Raw genomic sequence first — 13226 nt, forward strand, 5'->3', positions numbered from 1 at the left:
TATATGCAAATCAGCTCTGACCCTGTGCCTCATTGGAACAGTCCAGTCCGAACTACCAAGCCATGTCTTTCCCAGACCGGAATCAAGCATCCAAGGACCGGTTTCTGGCTATCAGCCTTCATCAGCCTGGATAGCTTGACTCCAGTGGTGTGGAGAGTCTGGGACTCACCTCTGAGCATACCCAGCCCACTCGGGGTGAAAATTGCAAAAAACACAGTTGATGGACGGAATGTAGAACAATGTCATACACTCACCGAAGTACAAGGATCTGGGCCTAAATCCATCGTTTTTTTGCACTCCACACCACCCTGGGTTAGACACTGGCTATATGCAAATCAGCTCTGACCCTGTGCCTCATGGGAACAGTCCAGTCCGAACTACCAAGCCATGTCTTTCCCAGACCGGAATCAAGCATCCAAGGACCGGTTTCTGGCTATCAGCGTTCATCAGCCTGGATAGCTTGACTCCAGTGGTGTGGAGAGCCTGGGACTCACGTCTGGGCATACCCAGCCCACTCGGGGTGAAAATTGCAAAAAACACAGTTGATGGACAGAATGTAGAACAATGTCATACATTCACCCCAGTACAAGGATCTGGGCCTAAATCCATCGTTTTTTTGCACTCCACACCACCCTGGGTTAGACACTGGCTATATGCAAATCAGCTCTGACCCTGTGCCTCATGGGAACAGTCCAGTCCGAACTACCAAGCCATGTCTTTCCCAGACCGGAATCAAGCATCCAAGGACCGGTTTCTGGCTATCAGCGTTCATCAGCCTGGATAGCTTGACTCCAGTGGTGTGGAGAGCCTGGGACTCACCTCTGAGCATACCCAGCCCACTCGGGGTGAAAATTGCAAAAAACACAGTTGATGGACGGAATGTAGAACAATGTCATACATTCACCGAAGTACAAGGATCTGGGCCTAAATCCATCGTTTTTTTGCACTCCACACCACCCTGGGTTAGACACTGGCTATATGCAAATCAGCTCTGACCCTGTGCCTCATGGGAACAGTCCAGTCCGAACTACCAAGCCATGTCTTTCCCAGACCGGAATCAAGCATCCAAGGACCGGTTTCTGGCTATCAGCCTTCATCAGCCTGGATAGCTTGACTCCAGTGGTGTGGAGAGCCTGGGACTCACCTCTGAGCATACCCAGCCCACTCGGGGTGAAAATTGCAAAAAACACAGTTGATGGACAGAATGTAGAACAATGTCATACATTCACCCCAGTACAAGGATCTGGGCCTAAACCCATCTTTTTTTGCACTCCACACCACCCTGGGTTAGACACTGGCTATATGCAAATCAGCTCTGACCCTGTGCCTCATGGGAACAGTCCTGTCCGAACTACCAAGCCATGTCTTTCCCAGACCGGAATCAAGCATCCAAGGACCGGTTTCTGGCTATCAGCGTTCATCAGCCTGGATAGCTTGACTCCAGTGGTGTGGAGAGCCTGGGACTCACGTCTGGGCATACCCAGCCCACTCGGGGTGAAAATTGCAAAAAACACAGTTGATGGACAGAATGTAGAACAATGTCATACATTCACCCCAGTACAAGGATCTGGGCCTAAATCCATCGTTTTTTTGCACTCCACACCACCCTGGGTTAGACACTGGCTATATGCAAATCAGCTCTGACCCTGTGCCTCATGGGAACAGTCCAGTCCGAACTACCAAGCCATGTCTTTCCCAGACCGGAATCAAGCATCCAAGGACCGGTTTCTGGCTATCAGCCTTCATCAGCCTGGATAGCTTGACTCCAGTGGTGTGGAGAGCCTGGGACTCACCTCTGAGCATACCCAGCCCACTCGGGGTGAAAATTGCAAAAAACACAGTTGATGGACAGAATGTAGAACAATGTCATACATTCACCCCAGTACAAGGATCTGGGCCTAAATCCATCGTTTTTTTGCACTCCACACCACCCTGGGTTAGACACTGGCTATATGCAAATCAGCTCTGACCCTGTGCCTCATGGGAACAGTCCAGTCCGAACTACCAAGCCATGTCTTTCCCAGACCGGAATCAAGCATCCAAGGACCGGTTTCTGGCTGTCAGCCTTCATCAGCCTGGATAGCTTGACTCCAGTGGTGTGGAGAGCCTGGGACTCACGTCTGAGCATACCCAGCCCACTCGGGGTGAAAATTGCAAAAAACACAGTTGATGGACAGAATGTAGAACAATGTCATACATTCACTCCAGTACAAGGATCTGGGCCTAAATCCATCGTTTTTTTGCACTCCACACCACCCTGGGTTAGACACTGGCTATATGCAAATCAGCTCTGACCCTGTGCCTCATGGGAACAGTCCTGTCCGAACTACCAAGCCATGTCTTTCCCAGACCGGAATCAAGCATCCAAGGACCGGTTTCTGGCTATCAGCCTTCATCAGCCTGGATAGCTTGACTCCAGTGGTGTGGAGAGCCTGGGACTCACCTCTGAGCATACCCAGCCCACTCGGGGTGAAAATTGCAAAAAACACAGTTGATGGACGGAATGTAGAACAATGTCATACATTCACCGAAGTACAAGGATCTGGGCCTAAATCCATCGTTTTTTTGCACTCCACACCACCCTGGGTTAGACACTGGCTATATGCAAATCAGCTCTGACCCTGTGCCTCATGGGAACAGTCCAGTCCGAACTACCAAGCCATGTCTTTCCCAGACCGGAATCAAGCATCCAAGGACCGGTTTCTGGCTATCAGCCTTCATCAGCCTGGATAGCTTGACTCCAGTGGTGTGGAGAGCCTGGGACTCACCTCTGAGCATACCCAGCCCACTCGGGGTGAAAATTGCAAAAAACACAGTTGATGGACAGAATGTAGAACAATGTCATACATTCACCCCAGTACAAGGATCTGGGCCTAAATCCATCGTTTTTTTGCACTCCACACCACCCTGGGTTAGACACTGGCTATATGCAAATCAGCTCTGACCCTGTGCCTCATGGGAACAGTCCAGTCCGAACTACCAAGCCATGTCTTTCCCAGACCGGAATCAAGCATCCAAGGACCGGTTTCTGGCTGTCAGCCTTCATCAGCCTGGATAGCTTGACTCCAGTGGTGTAAAGAGCCTGGGACTCACGTCTGAGCATACCCAGCCCACTCGGGGTGAAAATTGCAAAAAACACAGTTGATGGACAGAATGTAGAACAATGTCATACATTCACTCCAGTACAAGGATCTGGGCCTAAATCCATCGTTTTTTTGCACTCCACACCACCCTGGGTTAGACACTGGCTATATGCAAATCAGCTCTGACCCTGTGCCTCATTGGAACAGTCCAGTCCGAACTACCAAGCCATGTCTTTCCCAGACCGGAATCAAGCATCCAAGGACCGGTTTCTGGCTATCAGCCTTCATCAGCCTGGATAGCTTGACTCCAGTGGTGTGGAGAGCCTGGGACTCACCTCTGAGCATACCCAGCCCACTCGGGGTGAAAATTGCAAAAAACACAGTTGATGGACGGAATGTAGAACAATGTCATACATTCACCGAAGTACAAGGATCTGGGCCTAAATCCATCGTTTTTTTGCACTCCACACCACCCTGGGTTAGACACTGGCTATATGCAAATCAGCTCTGACCCTGTGCCTCATGGGAACAGTCCAGTCCGAACTACCAAGCCATGTCTTTCCCAGACCGGAATCAAGCATCCAAGGACCGGTTTCTGGCTATCAGCCTTCATCAGCCTGGATAGCTTGACTCCAGTGGTGTGGAGAGCCTGGGACTCACCTCTGAGCATACCCAGCCCACTCGGGGTGAAAATTGCAAAAAACACAGTTGATGGACAGAATGTAGAACAATGTCATACATTCACCCCAGTACAAGGATCTGGGCCTAAACCCATCTTTTTTTGCACTCCACACCACCCTGGGTTAGACACTGGCTATATGCAAATCAGCTCTGACCCTGTGCCTCATGGGAACAGTCCTGTCCGAACTACCAAGCCATGTCTTTCCCAGACCGGAATCAAGCATCCAAGGACCGGTTTCTGGCTATCAGCGTTCATCAGCCTGGATAGCTTGACTCCAGTGGTGTGGAGAGCCTGGGACTCACGTCTGGGCATACCCAGCCCACTCGGGGTGAAAATTGCAAAAAACACAGTTGATGGACAGAATGTAGAACAATGTCATACATTCACCCCAGTACAAGGATCTGGGCCTAAATCCATCGTTTTTTTGCACTCCACACCACCCTGGGTTAGACACTGGCTATATGCAAATCAGCTCTGACCCTGTGCCTCATGGGAACAGTCCAGTCCGAACTACCAAGCCATGTCTTTCCCAGACCGGAATCAAGCATCCAAGGACCGGTTTCTGGCTATCAGCCTTCATCAGCCTGGATAGCTTGACTCCAGTGGTGTGGAGAGCCTGGGACTCACCTCTGAGCATACCCAGCCCACTTGGGGTGAAAATTGCAAAAAACACAGTTGATGGACAGAATGTAGAACAATGTCATACATTCACCCCAGTACAAGGATCTGGGCCTAAATCCATCGTTTTTTTGCACTCCACACCACCCTGGGTTAGACACTGGCTATATGCAAATCAGCTCTGACCCTGTGCCTCATGGGAACAGTCCAGTCCGAACTACCAAGCCATGTCTTTCCCAGACCGGAATCAAGCATCCAAGGACCGGTTTCTGGCTGTCAGCCTTCATCAGCCTGGATAGCTTGACTCCAGTGGTGTGGAGAGCCTGGGACTCACGTCTGAGCATACCCAGCCCACTCGGGGTGAAAATTGCAAAAAACACAGTTGATGGACAGAATGTAGAACAATGTCATACATTCACTCCAGTACAAGGATCTGGGCCTAAATCCATCGTTTTTTTGCACTTCACACCACCCTGGGTTAGACACTGGCTATATGCAAATCAGCTCTGACCCTGTGCCTCATTGGAACAGTCCAGTCCGAACTACCAAGCCATGTCTTTCCCAGACCGGAATCAAGCATCCAAGGACCGGTTTCTGGCTATCAGCCTTCATCAGCCTGGATAGCTTGACTCCAGTGGTGTGGAGAGTCTGGGACTCACCTCTGAGCATACCCAGCCCACTCGGGGTGAAAATTGCAAAAAACACAGTTGATGGACGGAATGTAGAACAATGTCATACACTCACCGAAGTACAAGGATCTGGGCCTAAATCCATCGTTTTTTTGCACTCCACACCACCCTGGGTTAGACACTGGCTATATGCAAATCAGCTCTGACCCTGTGCCTCATGGGAACAGTCCAGTCCGAACTACCAAGCCATGTCTTTCCCAGACCGGAATCAAGCATCCAAGGACCGGTTTCTGGCTATCAGCGTTCATCAGCCTGGATAGCTTGACTCCAGTGGTGTGGAGAGCCTGGGACTCACGTCTGGGCATACCCAGCCCACTCGGGGTGAAAATTGCAAAAAACACAGTTGATGGACAGAATGTAGAACAATGTCATACATTCACCCCAGTACAAGGATCTGGGCCTAAATCCATCGTTTTTTTGCACTCCACACCACCCTGGGTTAGACACTGGCTATATGCAAATCAGCTCTGACCCTGTGCCTCATGGGAACAGTCCAGTTCGAACTACCAAGCCATGTCTTTCCCAGACCGGAATCAAGCATCCAAGGACCGGTTTCTGGCTATCAGCGTTCATCAGCCTGGATAGCTTGACTCCAGTGGTGTGGAGAGCCTGGGACTCACCTCTGAGCATACCCAGCCCACTCGGGGTGAAAATTGCAAAAAACACAGTTGATGGACGGAATGTAGAACAATGTCATACATTCACCGAAGTACAAGGATCTGGGCCTAAATCCATCGTTTTTTTGCACTCCACACCACCCTGGGTTAGACACTGGCTATATGCAAATCAGCTCTGACCCTGTGCCTCATGGGAACAGTCCAGTCCGAACTACCAAGCCATGTCTTTCCCAGACCGGAATCAAGCATCCAAGGACCGGTTTCTGGCTATCAGCCTTCATCAGCCTGGATAGCTTGACTCCAGTGGTGTGGAGAGCCTGGGACTCACCTCTGAGCATACCCAGCCCACTCGGGGTGAAAATTGCAAAAAACACAGTTGATGGACAGAATGTAGAACAATGTCATACATTCACCCCAGTACAAGGATCTGGGCCTAAACCCATCTTTTTTTGCACTCCACACCACCCTGGGTTAGACACTGGCTATATGCAAATCAGCTCTGACCCTGTGCCTCATGGGAACAGTCCTGTCCGAACTACCAAGCCATGTCTTTCCCAGACCGGAATCAAGCATCCAAGGACCGGTTTCTGGCTATCAGCGTTCATCAGCCTGGATAGCTTGACTCCAGTGGTGTGGAGAGCCTGGGACTCACGTCTGGGCATACCCAGCCCACTCGGGGTGAAAATTGCAAAAAACACAGTTGATGGACAGAATGTAGAACAATGTCATACATTCACCCCAGTACAAGGATCTGGGCCTAAATCCATCGTTTTTTTGCACTCCACACCACCCTGGGTTAGACACTGGCTATATGCAAATCAGCTCTGACCCTGTGCCTCATGGGAACAGTCCAGTCCGAACTACCAAGCCATGTCTTTCCCAGACCGGAATCAAGCATCCAAGGACCGGTTTCTGGCTATCAGCCTTCATCAGCCTGGATAGCTTGACTCCAGTGGTGTGGAGAGCCTGGGACTCACCTCTGAGCATACCCAGCCCACTCGGGGTGAAAATTGCAAAAAACACAGTTGATGGACAGAATGTAGAACAATGTCATACATTCACCCCAGTACAAGGATCTGGGCCTAAATCCATCGTTTTTTGCACTCCACACCACCCTGGGTTAGACACTGGCTATATGCAAATCAGCTCTGACCCTGTGCCTCATGGGAACAGTCCAGTCCGAACTACCAAGCCATGTCTTTCCCAGACCGGAATCAAGCATCCAAGGACCGGTTTCTGGCTGTCAGCCTTCATCAGCCTGGATAGCTTGACTCCAGTGGTGTGGATAGCCTGGGACTCACGTCTGAGCATACCCAGCCCACTCGGGGTGAAAATTGCAAAAAACACAGTTGATGGACAGAATGTAGAACAATGTCATACATTCACTCCAGTACAAGGATCTGGGCCTAAATCCATCGTTTTTTTGCACTCCACACCACCCTGGGTTAGACACTGGCTATATGCAAATCAGCTCTGACCCTGTGCCTCATTGGAACAGTCCAGTCCGAACTACCAAGCCATGTCTTTCCCAGACCGGAATCAAGCATCCAAGGACCGGTTTCTGGCTATCAGCCTTCATCAGCCTGGATAGCTTGACTCCAGTGGTGTGGAGAGCCTGGGACTCACCTCTGAGCATACCCAGCCCACTCGGGGTGAAAATTGCAAAAAACACAGTTGATGGACGGAATGTAGAACAATGTCATACATTCACCGAAGTACAAGGATCTGGGCCTAAATCCATCGTTTTTTTGCACTCCACACCACCCTGGGTTAGACACTGGCTATATGCAAATCAGCTCTGACCCTGTGCCTCATGGGAACAGTCCAGTCCGAACTACCAAGCCATGTCTTTCCCAGACCGGAATCAAGCATCCAAGGACCGGTTTCTGGCTATCAGCGTTCATCAGCCTGGATAGCTTGACTCCAGTGGTGTGGAGAGCCTGGGACTCACGTCTGGGCATACCCAGCCCACTCGGGGTGAAAATTGCAAAAAACACAGTTGATGGACAGAATGTAGAACAATGTCATACATTCACCCCAGTACAAGGATCTGGGCCTAAATCCATCGTTTTTTTGCACTCCACACCACCCTGGGTTAGACACTGGCTATATGCAAATCAGCTCTGACCCTGTGCCTCATGGGAACAGTCCAGTCCGAACTACCAAGCCATGTCTTTCCCAGACCGGAATCAAGCATCCAAGGACCGGTTTCTGGCTATCAGCCTTCATCAGTCTGGATAGCTTGACTCCAGTGGTGTGGAGAGCCTGGGACTCACGTCTGAGCATACCCAGCCCACCCGGGGTGAAAATTGCAAAAAACACAGTTGATGGACAGAATGTAGAACAATGTCATACATTCACCGAAGTACAAGGATCTGGGCCTAAATCCATCGTTTTTTTGCACTCCACACAACCCTGGGTTAGACACTGGCTATATGCAAATCAGCTCTGACCCTGTGCCTCATGGGAACAGTCCAGTCCGAACTACCAAGCCATGTCTTTCCCAGACCGGAATCAAGCATCCAAGGACCGGTTTCTGGCTATCAGCCTTCATCAGCCTGGATAGCTTGACTCCAGTGGTGTGGAGAGCCTGGGACTCACCTCTGAGCATACCCAGCCCACTCGGGGTGAAAATTGCAAAAAACACAGTTGATGGACAGAATGTAGAACAATGTCATACATTCACCCCAGTACAAGGATCTGGGCCTAAATCCATCGTTTTTTTGCACTCCACACCACCCTGGGTTAGACACTGGCTATATGCAAATCAGCTCTGACCCTGTGCCTCATGGGAACAGTCCAGTCCGAACTACCAAGCCATGTCTTTCCCAGACCGGAATCAAGCATCCAAGGACCGGTTTCTGGCTGTCAGCCTTCATCAGCCTGGATAGCTTGACTCCAGTGGTGTGGAGAGCCTGGGACTCACGTCTGAGCATACCCAGCCCACTCGGGGTGAAAATTGCAAAAAACACAGTTGATGGACAGAATGTAGAACAATGTCATACATTCACTCCAGTACAAGGATCTGGGCCTAAATCCATCGTTTTTTTGCACTCCACACCACCCTGGGTTAGACACTGGCTATATGCAAATCAGCTCTGACCCTGTGCCTCATGGGAACAGTCCAGTCCGAACTACCAAGCCATGTCTTTCCCAGACCGGAATCAAGCATCCAAGGACCGGTTTCTGGCTATCAGCCTTCATCAGCCTGGATAGCTTGACTCCAGTGGTGTGGAGAGCCTGGGACTCACGTCTGAGCATACCCAGCCCACTCGGGGTGAAAATTGCAAAAAACACAGTTGATGGACGGAATGTAGAACAATGTCATACATTCACCGAAGTACAAGGATCTGGGCCTAAATCCATCGTTTTTTTGCACTCCACACCACCCTGGGTTAGACACTGGCTATATGCAAATCAGCTCTGACCCTGTGCCTCATGGGAACAGTCCAGTCCGAACTACCAAGCCATGTCTTTCCCAGACCGGAATCAAGCATCCAAGGACCGGTTTCTGGCTATCAGCCTTCATCAGCCTGGATAGCTTGACTCCAGTGGTGTGGAGAGCCTGGGACTCACGTCTGAGCATACCCAGCCCACTCGGGGTGAAAATTGCAAAAAACACAGTTGATGGACAGAATGTAGAACATTGTCATACATTCACCCGAGTACAAGGATCTGGGCCTAAATCCATCATTTTTTTGCACTCCACACCACCCTGGGTTAGACACTGGCTATATGCTAATCAGCTCTGACCCTGTGCCTCATGGGAACAGTCCAGTCCGAACTACCAAGCCAGGTCTTTCCCAGACCGGAATCAAGCATCCAAGGACCGGTTTCTGGCTATCAGCCTTCATCAGCCTGGATAGCTTGACTCCAGTGGTGTGGAGAGCCTGGGACTCAGGTCTGAGCATACCCAGCCCACTCGGGGTGAAAATTGCAAAAAACACAGTTGATGGACAGAATGTAGAACAATGTCATACATTCACCCCAGTACAAGGATCTGGGCCTAAATCCATCGTTTTTTTGCACTCCACACCACCCTGGGTTAGACACTGGCTATATGCAAATCAGCTCTGACCCTGTGCCTCATGGGAACAGTCCAGTCCGAACTACCAAGCCATGTCTTTCCCAGACCGGAATCAAGCATCCAAGGACCGGTTTCTGGCTATCAGCCTTCATCAGCCTGGATAGCTTGACTCCAGTGGTGTGGAGAGCCTGTGACTCACGTCTGAGCATACCCAGCCCACTCGGGGTGAAAATTGCAAAAAACACAGTTGATGGACAGAATGTAGAACAATATCATACATTCACCCCAGTACAAGGATCTGGGCCTAAATCCATCGTTTTTTTGCACTCCACACCACCCTGGGTTAGACACTGGCTATATGCAAATCAGCTCTGACCCTGTGCCTCATGGGAACAGTCCAGTTCGAACTACCAAGCCATGTCTTTCCCAGACCGGAATCAAGCATCCAAAGACCGGTTTCTGGCTATCAGCGTTCATCAGCCTGGATAGCTTGACTCCAGTGGTGTGGAGAGCCTGGGACTCACCTCTGAGCATACCCAGCCCACTCGGGGTGAAAATTGCAAAAAACACAGTTGATGGACGGAATGTAGAACAATGTCATACATTCACCGAAGTACAAGGATCTGGGCCTAAATCCATCGTTTTTTTGCACTCCACACCACCCTGGGTTAGACACTGGCTATATGCAAATCAGCTCTGACCCTGTGCCTCATGGGAACAGTCCAGTCCGAACTACCAAGCCATGTCTTTCCCAGACCGGAATCAAGCATCCAAGGACCGGTTTCTGGCTATCAGCCTTCATCAGCCTGGATAGCTTGACTCCAGTGGTGTGGAGAGCCTGGGACTCACCTCTGAGCATACCCAGCCCACTCGGGGTGAAAATTGCAAAAAACACAGTTGATGGACAGAATGTAGAACAATGTCATACATTCACCCCAGTACAAGGATCTGGGCCTAAACCCATCTTTTTTTGCACTCCACACCACCCTGGGTTAGACACTGGCTATATGCAAATCAGCTCTGACCCTGTGCCTCATGGGAACAGTCCTGTCCGAACTACCAAGCCATGTCTTTCCCAGACCGGAATCAAGCATCCAAGGACCGGTTTCTGGCTATCAGCGTTCATCAGCCTGGATAGCTTGACTCCAGTGGTGTGGAGAGCCTGGGACTCACGTCTGGGCATACCCAGCCCACTCGGGGTGAAAATTGCAAAAAACACAGTTGATGGACAGAATGTAGAACAATGTCATACATTCACCCCAGTACAAGGATCTGGGCCTAAATCCATCGTTTTTTTGCACTCCACACCACCCTGGGTTAGACACTGGCTATATGCAAATCAGCTCTGACCCTGTGCCTCATGGGAACAGTCCAGTCCGAACTACCAAGCCATGTCTTTCCCAGACCGGAATCAAGCATCCAAGGACCGGTTTCTGGCTATCAGCCTTCATCAGCCTGGATAGCTTGACTCCAGTGGTGTGGAGAGCCTGGGACTCACCTCTGAGCATACCCAGCCCACTCGGGGTGAAAATTGCAAAAAACACAGTTGATGGACAGAATGTAGAACAATGTCATACATTCACCCCAGTACAAGGATCTGGGCCTAAATCCATCGTTTTTTTGCACTCCACACCACCCTGGGTTAGACACTGGCTATATGCAAATCAGCTCTGACCCTGTGCCTCATGGGAACAGTCCAGTCCGAACTACCAAGCCATGTCTTTCCCAGACCGGAATCAAGCATCCAAGGACCGGTTTCTGGCTGTCAGCCTTCATCAGCCTGGATAGCTTGACTCCAGTGGTGTGGAGAGCCTGGGACTCACGTCTGAGCATACCCAGCCCACTCGGGGTGAAAATTGCAAAAAACACAGTTGATGGACAGAATGTAGAACAATGTCATACATTCACTCCAGTACAAGGATCTGGGCCTAAATCCATCGTTTTTTTGCACTCCACACCACCCTGGGTTAGACACTGGCTATATGCAAATCAGCTCTGACCCTGTGCCTCATTGGAACAGTCCAGTCCGAACTACCAAGCCATGTCTTTCCCAGACCGGAATCAAGCATCCAAGGACCGGTTTCTGGCTATCAGCCTTCATCAGCCTGGATAGCTTGACTCCAGTGGTGTGGAGAGCCTGGGACTCACCTCTGAGCATACCCAGCCCACTCGGGGTGAAAATTGCAAAAAACACAGTTGATGGACGGAATGTAGAACAATGTCATACATTCACCGAAGTACAAGGATCTGGGCCTAAATCCATCGTTTTTTTGCACTCCACACCACCCTGGGTTAGACACTGGCTATATGCAAATCAGCTCTGACCCTGTGCCTCATGGGAACAGTCCAGTCCGAACTACCAAGCCATGTCTTTCCCAGACCGGAATCAAGCATCCAAGGACCGGTTTCTGGCTATCAGCGTTCATCAGCCTGGATAGCTTGACTCCAGTGGTGTGGAGAGCCTGGGACTCACGTCTGGGCATACCCAGCCCACTCGGGGTGAAAATTGCAAAAAACACAGTTGATGGACAGAATGTAGAACAATGTCATACATTCACCCCAGTACAAGGATCTGGGCCTAAATCCATCGTTTTTTTGCACTCCACACCACCCTGGGTTAGACACTGGCTATATGCAAATCAGCTCTGACCCTGTGCCTCATGGGAACAGTCCAGTCCGAACTACCAAGCCATGTCTTTCCCAGACCGGAATCAAGCATCCAAGGACCGGTTTCTGGCTATCAGCCTTCATCAGTCTGGATAGCTTGACTCCAGTGGTGTGGAGAGCCTGGGACTCACGTCTGAGCATACCCAGCCCACCCGGGGTGAAAATTGCAAAAAACACAGTTGATGGACAGAATGTAGAACAATGTCATACATTCACCCCAGTACAAGGATCTGGGCCTAAATCCATCGTTTTTTTGCACTCCACACCACCCTGGGTTAGACACTGGCTATATGCAAATCAGCTCTGACCCTGTGCCTCATGGGAACAGTCCAGTCCGAACTACCAAGCCATGTCTTTCCCAGACCGGAATCAAGCATCCAAGGACCGGTTTCTGGCTATCAGCCTTCATCAGCCTGGATAGCTTGACTCCAGTGGTGTGGAGAGCCTGGGACTCACCTCTGAGCATACCCAGCCCACTCGGGGTGAAAATTGCAAAAAACACAGTTGATGGACAGAATGTAGAACAATGTCATACATTCACCCCAGTACAAGGATCTGGGCCTAAATCCATCGTTTTTTTGCACTCCACACCACCCTGGGTTAGACACTGGCTATATGCAAATCAGCTCTGACCCTGTGCCTCATGGGAACAGTCCAGTCCGAACTACCAAGCCATGTCTTTCCCAGACCGGAATCAAGCATCCAAGGACCGGTTTCTGGCTGTCAGCCTTCATCAGCCTGGATAGCTTGACTCCAGTGGTGTGGAGAGCCTGGGACTCACGTCTGAGCATACCCAGCCCACTCGGGGTGAAAATTGCAAAAAACACAGTTGATGGACAGAAT

Source organism: Lissotriton helveticus, chromosome 3_1, assembly GCF_964261635.1.
Source record: "Lissotriton helveticus chromosome 3_1, aLisHel1.1, whole genome shotgun sequence".
NCBI lineage: Eukaryota > Metazoa > Chordata > Amphibia > Caudata > Salamandridae > Lissotriton > Lissotriton helveticus.